General features: G+C 42.1%; 1 long non-coding RNA gene across 1 annotated transcript; it reads left to right on the top strand.

Annotated features, from left to right (window-relative positions):
* The first annotated feature begins 4,203 nt into the window (after positions 1-4,203).
* On the top strand, positions 4,204-4,920 carry LOC129839664 (uncharacterized). The gene is made up of 3 exons (XR_008757058.1): positions 4,204-4,288; positions 4,386-4,444; positions 4,552-4,920. It is a non-coding gene; the product is annotated as an uncharacterized LOC129839664 (long non-coding RNA).
* Positions 4,921-7,359: the final 2,439 nt, after the last annotated feature.

The raw sequence follows: 7,359 nt of genomic DNA, 5'->3' as shown, positions 1-7,359 counted from the left end.
CCATGGGTGTTGTATGTGTATGGGATAGTGTTTGTTAGGTTGTCTAGTTATGTCTATGGCTGCCTAGATTGGGTCTCAATCAGAGACAGCTGTCATTCATTTGTCTCTGATTGGGAGCCAGATTTAAGGTAGCCATAGGCAGTAGGCTTTTGTGGGTGTTTGTTCCTGTGTCCACACATGGACAGTTGAAGGTTAGTCACGTTTGTTGTTTTGTAGTTTTGTAGTGTCTTGTTTGCTGTTTTCATTAAAAGATGGCTTATTTCCCTCAATCCGCATCTTGGTCCTATCCATGCTCCTCCTCGTTTGAGGAGGAGAACAACATTGACTGCCTTTACAAACACACTGTTTTGCAATGAAGATCTATGGTTACTTTGACAGCACTCTGGGGTAGCACCATGCTTTAGCTGGAGGACAGCTAGCTTACATTTTCATCTGGCTACATTGACTTCAATACAAAACCTAGGAGGCTCGTCGGCCTCACCTCCTTCCATAGACCTACATGTTAATTAACACAACTTCCAGAGGACGACCTCCAACCAATCAAAACTTTTGCTGTATGAACTGACATGTTGTCCATCCAATCATAGGATTAGGATCAGAGAATGAACCTGTGTTGTATTGGGGTTGTGAAGCTTGGTGAGTTGGTGACCTTATTGGATAGAGATTAGGAGTGTAAAGGTATAGTTGAGCATTTTTAGAATATTATTCAATTAAAATTAGTTTCTTCAAATTACAGGAGATGTAGGAGGTAGATTATAAATAGTTTTCTTGGTTTTAGAACTTTATTTTTGTGTCCAGTTAGTGCAATTTATTTCAATTTTCCTTGCTAAGCAGTAGCTAGCTACCAGTGCGAGTGTGCAGTTTTCGCTGCCAGAATAGCAGAATGGCCAAAGCTACCGAAAATGTTGTAGTCTTTTTGTTGAGGAAACCCTATCATTCTGTTGGATAAACAGAAAAATGTGTGAATTAAAACCCGAGGGTTAACGTCTGCCTGAGATCAGTTTCATGAAGAAGAATGAAAGGGTGACAACGTTCAATACCAATTGGTATCAAAACAGTGGATGCTCCTCAGAGTAGGAAGGGGAGGACCATCCTCCTCAGTGAATTATACACAAATAATATTTTCCAAACATTTAAAAAGTTATCCTTTTTAGACAAAACTATACCAAAAATATAATCATGTTACCAAATAATTTATTAAAACACACTATTTTGCAAAGAAGGTCTACAGTAGCCTCAACAGCACTCTGTAGGGTAGCACCATGATGTAGCCAGAGGACAGCTAGCTTCCATCCTCCTTTGGGTACATACATTGGCTCATGGTTCTCACCCCCTTCCATAGTCTTACACAGTAATTATGACAACTTCCGGAGGACATCCTCCAAACTATCAGAGCTTTCGTTGCATGAACGTTGCATGAACTGACGTTTTGTTCACCGGATCAGAGAATTAATCTAGTACTGAAAGAATAAACTACAGTTAGCTAGCACTGAAGTATATAAAATGTGGTGAGTAGTTGAATCAAAGAGAGAGAAAAAGTTGAACAGTTTTGAACAAATTAATTTCTTCCAAAATTAAGGAGAAGGAAGAGAGAAAAAGAGAGAGAGACTGTTTTTTTTGTTCACTTGCAGTTACTTAGCTAGCAAATGCAGCTAGCTAGTTTAGCCTACTGAAACACCCTGCTCAAACAGAGGGATGCTATATTAGCTAACTGGCTATGACTTTCCAACACAACACTGGAACTCTTCCAAGTCAAGGTAAGCTTTTGGTTTTACAAATGTATTCCCACCAGGGCACGCCGGTGTAACTGCTTACACTGTAATGTTACTGCATGATTGTAGAAGGTTTACTAACATGTTAGTTCTATTAGCTATGCTGACTACTTTAGCTAATATGGTGACAACCATGTAGGCTGTGTGTAGCGGTTTGGCTTGGATTTTCTTTTTTGCCTGGTCACATACAGCTGATGTGTTTGTGCATTAAAGTCCACAAGTGAAGGGAAGAGGTGAGAGGAAGAGAGCACAAAAATGCGAGAAGGAATACAACATGGCTGCTATGAAAGTGAACTGTGCTTATGCATGATCAGGAGTGTATTCATTACGCAGATTCTGTTAAACGTTTCTTAAACGGATGCAAATGGAACAAAACAAGGATAAACATACCTGAATTTATCCAAATTAGAAACTCTAATTTGTAATGGTTGGACGAATGATTACATCCTATATCAGCTAGATGCAGGCAAGAGTGTGCAAGGCGGCATTGAATATCACTGTCTGTCCATGTGCCACTGTCGGTCTCCTCAAATTTGTCTCTCGACCTGTGTGCACCTACGTTGTAAACTTTATTCATAGGCTAGATTGTAGCAACCTCATGATGGGTGTAGGGAAAATTTGAGTATCATGTAGTAGCCTAAACCTATCAATGTTATATTGAACTGGGTGAATGGAATATGAATGAGAGTCATCCAATATGCTGGAATAGGAATAAGGCTATGCTCATGAAAAAAAATCGTCCTCCCTCATCTTAAATGGCACTGACCACCACTGTATCAAAAGTGTAGCTGGTTAACAGGGAGCCTTTCATCAAGCCGCCTGATCATGTGGACGAAGGTCTGCGTGATCAAAGCGGATGCATTTTTGGGCATGAAATAATTGGCTTTAGCAGGTGTGCCTTGTAAAAAGTTAATTTGTGGAATTTCTTTCCTTCTTAACGCGTCAGTTGTGAGGTGACAAGGTAGGGGTGGTATACAGAAGATAGCCCTATTTGGAAAAAAGATCAAATTCATATTATTGTGAGAACCGTTCAAATAAGCAAAGGGAAATGACAGTCCATCATTACTTTAAGACATGAAGGTCAGTCAATCCAGAACATTTCAAGAACTGAAAATTTCATCATCAAAGTGGCTCTCATGAGGACCACCACAGGAAAGGAAGACCCAGAGTTACCTCTGCGGAAGAGGATAAGTTCATGAGAGTGACCAGACTCAAAAATTGCAGCCCAAATAAATGCTTCACAGAGGTCAAGTAACAGACACATCTCAACATCAACTGTTCAGAAGAGACCGCATGAATCAGGCCCTCATGGTCGAATTGCTGAAAAGAAACCACCATCAAAGGACACCAATAAGAAGAGACTTGCTTGGGCCAAGAAACACGAGCAATGGACATTAGACCGGTTGAAATCTGTCCTTTTGTCTAATGCGTCCAAATTTGAGATTTTTGGGTCCAACCGCTGCGTCTTTATGAGACGCAGAGTAGGTGAACGGATGATCTCCGCATGTCTGGTTTCCACCTTGAAGCATGGAGGACGAGGTGTGATGGTGTGATGGTGCTTTGCTGGTGACACTGTCTGTGATATATTTAGAACTCAAGACACATTTTATCAGAATGGCAATCACAACATTCTGCAGCGATACGCCATCCCATCTGGTTTGTGCTTAGTGGAACTATCGTTTGTTTTTCAATAGGACAATGACCCAACACATTTGTCCATGATGTGCAAACCCTCCAGCACACCAGCTGAATGAAATCAAGCGCACCTAATCTTAATTGTGAAATTGGACCAATGGAAATTATGTTCAGTGGCTTGCAGATGTACCAGACTGTGTAAGGTCTATTTGACCAAGAAGGAGAGTGATGGAGTGCTGCATCAGATGACCTGCCCTCCACAATCACCCGACCTCAACCCAATTGAGATGGTTTGGCATGAGTTGGACCATGGAGTGAAGGAAAAGCAGCCAACAAGTGCTCAGCAAATGTGGGAACTCCTTCAAGACTGTTGGAAAAGCATTCCAGGTGAAGCTGGTTGAGAGAATGCCAAGAGTGTGCAAAGCTGTCATCAAGGCAAGTGAGGCTACTTTGAAAAATCAAAAATATATTTCTGCACAACACACTTCTACCGGACCACTGAGGTTGCACCTGCAAAAGCCCCTGGCAGGAACTTAATTAGCCTGAAATAAAAGGCTCAATTGATTAAGCTCACCCACTGCAATGGGTAGGTAGAGTTCACTCTTTAAAACCATTGAATTTGTCCATGATGTGCAAACCCTCCAGCACACCAGCTGAATGAAATCAAGCGCACCTAATCTCAATTGGGAAATTGGACCAATGGAAATTGTGTTCAGTGGCTTGCAGATGTACCTAATTACCCAGCCAGATTAGAAGGGTCTAGGATTCCTTTGTAAGGCACAGCTAAAAAGAATCAGATACAATAAGAGGAATCTCCTGGTAATGCTTTCCAGCTACAATTAGTTCAGAATACTGACTGTGATTTTTGAAGTGACTTTGAGGTAAGTTGTATGGCTCTAGTTTGTTTCCCTTGTCTTCCATGTTTTACAGGTAGCTGACTAGGATTTAACTGACTAGGATGTTTTTATTTTTATTTAGAATTTATTGGATTTGTTGCCTGCTAATTGGAGGGATAACCTGTTATCCTCCATCTAAAGGTGTGTTTTTGTTGTACACATTTAATTCAGATAAACATAACTCTGTCTAAATCCCTGAACTTCAAATGCTGGCATTTTACGATTTGAAACTTTCTTTTCGTTCCTAGGTAACTATAGCTATATTCCCCCAAATAAATTAAAAGGAACTGGCCACAATGAAGCGGAAGTAACCGGCTCCCGTGCCTCTGCAGGTGAAGCTACCGGTTCCCGTGCCTCAGAAGCAGCCACCCACAATGCCTCAGCAAGCGCCACGACTGGCCCAAATACCTTGGGTGAAGCAACCGGCCACAGTGCCGCGGAACCGACCACCCATAATGCCTCGGCAAGTGTGGCAACTGGCCCAAATAGCTTAGGTGAAGCAACTGGCCACAATGCTTCATCAAGTGCCACGACTGGCCCAAATACCTTAGGTGAAGCAACCAGCTCCCGTGCCTCGGCAGCGGAAGCAACTGGCCACAGTGCCTCGGCAGCGGAAGCAACTGTGTCTTTACTATCATTAAATGAAGACTTTTTTAATTTATATCAAAGATTCTCTGTAATTAGTATTACGCGATTAAACTGATTAATCATGTAACTGTAATTAACTAGGAAGTCGGGGCATCAAGGAAAATACTTAAATTACAAAGTTATAATTTTCCTAATAACTTTTCAGGTATTTTCATATCTGATCAATAGTCTTCCGATTAATGACTTATTATTTACCTCATGTTAGTCGTAAATTGTTGGTTATCTGCACGAACCCAGTCTTCACTATGAGTCATCCATACAGCAATTGTCTTAAATCATTTATTTACTAAGTAATTCACAGAAATGCATAAACAGTAGATAGTTACAAGGAAATGATAACGGAGTTTCCCTAGTGGGATAAACCGGCATCGCGGCTTGGTGTACAAAAGGGAAATGGGGGTCGACAGATGACAACACACAGTTGATAATTATAACAATTGAAATGCTAATCCTTTGCACATGAACGCTCACTAATTCGGGAACAATTGCAATCAATATATATATATATTTACACTCAGTGTGTCGTCGGCCACTCTGTTGAAAAGTTTGTTTCTGATGGAGAGTTTGTCCGCCCTCTCTGTCGTGGTTAGAATGGATAGTTCAGAGTGACAATCATTCATGTCGTTATGGATAGATGTTTCGGCGGTTGTCGTTCTTCGCGTTCAATGATACGGAATTCCTAGCTGCAGAGATGTAATTAAAATCAAAACTTGTTCTTATTCTGTCGGTATCGATAGTCTAAGAGTTCAACCACGTGGGATGGTTAAGATTCAGCAATCGTCTCAAACCTTGGCCCTCTCTTTGTCGAGGTAAGCTGGTCTGCAACCTTTGTCCTCTCGTGATTGAGAGAAAACATGGTCTGTTGAGAAATTCTCAAAGTGGGGGTTTTATTCGGAACATTGAAAAGGGCTGTCTCATGACGCCCGGTCCTGTCTGTACCCCTGGGGGCGTGCCAAGGACTTAGTGAAACTTTTTAGGGAATTGGAGTTAACTTCATTAAACAGTCCAAAATCACATCACACAATTTTACAAACAGTATCATCCTTACTCATTCATCTTATACAACAATTAGATGTAAACCTCATATCTGAGGCTATTATATAAACAGCATTATGGTAATGTGGCCGCACCGTCTCCCATGAGTGTCACAAAATGGTAGCAAACAGACCAGTTCGTAGCTGGATTCTTCACCAATCTTTTATACCTTCTCCGAAACATAACTGTTGTTCGGACCTCAAGTTCTGTGAGGTGGAAGAAATTCCTTTGTTCTCTATGAAAATTCAATCTCTCTTGTCTCTATACTGTGGCCATGAGGTCGTAAATTCCGGGAGGAGATGATCTCCTATCTGACCACAGCAGCCTAGTTCTAGGAGGCAGGAGGGGGGGATAGGGCTTGCTGTACCCAAAGAGGGCAATGTCATGACACTATGCAGCAGAAGCTACCGGCCACAGTGCCTCGCAAGCGACCACCCACAATGCCTCAGAAGCGGCCACCCATAATGCCTCGGCTAGTGTGGCAACTGGCCCAAATACCTTAGGTGAAGCGACTGGCTCCCGTGCATCATTACGTACAGCATCTGGTTCAAATGCCTATGCAGAAGCCACAGGCGCCCACAGTCTGCCGATAAGGATACGGTGATTGACACAGTCGAAAGCCCTGGCCAGGTCGATGAAGACGGCTGCACAGTACTGTCTTTTATCGATGGCGGTTATGATATCGTTTAGTACCTTGAGCGTGGCTGAGGTGCACCCGTGACCAGCTCAGAAACCAGATTGCACAGCAGAGAAGGTACGGTGGGATTCGAAATAAATGGTCAGTGATCTGTTTATTAACTTGGCTTTCAAAGTCTTTAGAAGTGCAGGGCTGAATGGATATAGGTCTATAACAGTTCGTGTCTAGAGTGTTACCCCCTTTGAAGAGCGGGATGACCGCGGCAGCTTTCCAATCTTTAGATATCTTGGAAGATACGAAAGAGAGGTTGAACAGACTGGTAATAGGGGTTGCAACAATGGCAGCAGATAATTTTAGAGGGTCCAGATTGTCTAGGCCAGCTGATTTGTACAGGTCCAGGTTTTGCAGCTCTTTCAGAACATCTGCTATCTGGATTTGGGTGAAGGAGAAGCTGGGGAGGCTTGGGCAAGTAGCTGTGTAACTCTGCAGTTGTTGCCACAAATATGAATAAGAATAAGAAATAAAAGTAACAAGTAATTAAAGAGCAGCAGTAAAATAATAATAGCGAGACTATATACGGGGGGGTACAGAGTTAATGTGCAGGTGCACCGGTTAGTTGAGGTAATATGTAGGTGGAGTTATTAAAGTGACTATGCATAGATGATAACCATAGAAAGTAGCAGCGGTGTAAAGGGGGGGATGCAAATAGTCTTGGTAGCCGTTTGATTAGATGTTC

Source organism: Salvelinus fontinalis, chromosome 40, assembly GCF_029448725.1.
Source record: "Salvelinus fontinalis isolate EN_2023a chromosome 40, ASM2944872v1, whole genome shotgun sequence".
NCBI lineage: Eukaryota > Metazoa > Chordata > Actinopteri > Salmoniformes > Salmonidae > Salvelinus > Salvelinus fontinalis.
This window is presented reverse-complemented; position numbering and strand designations above follow the sequence as displayed.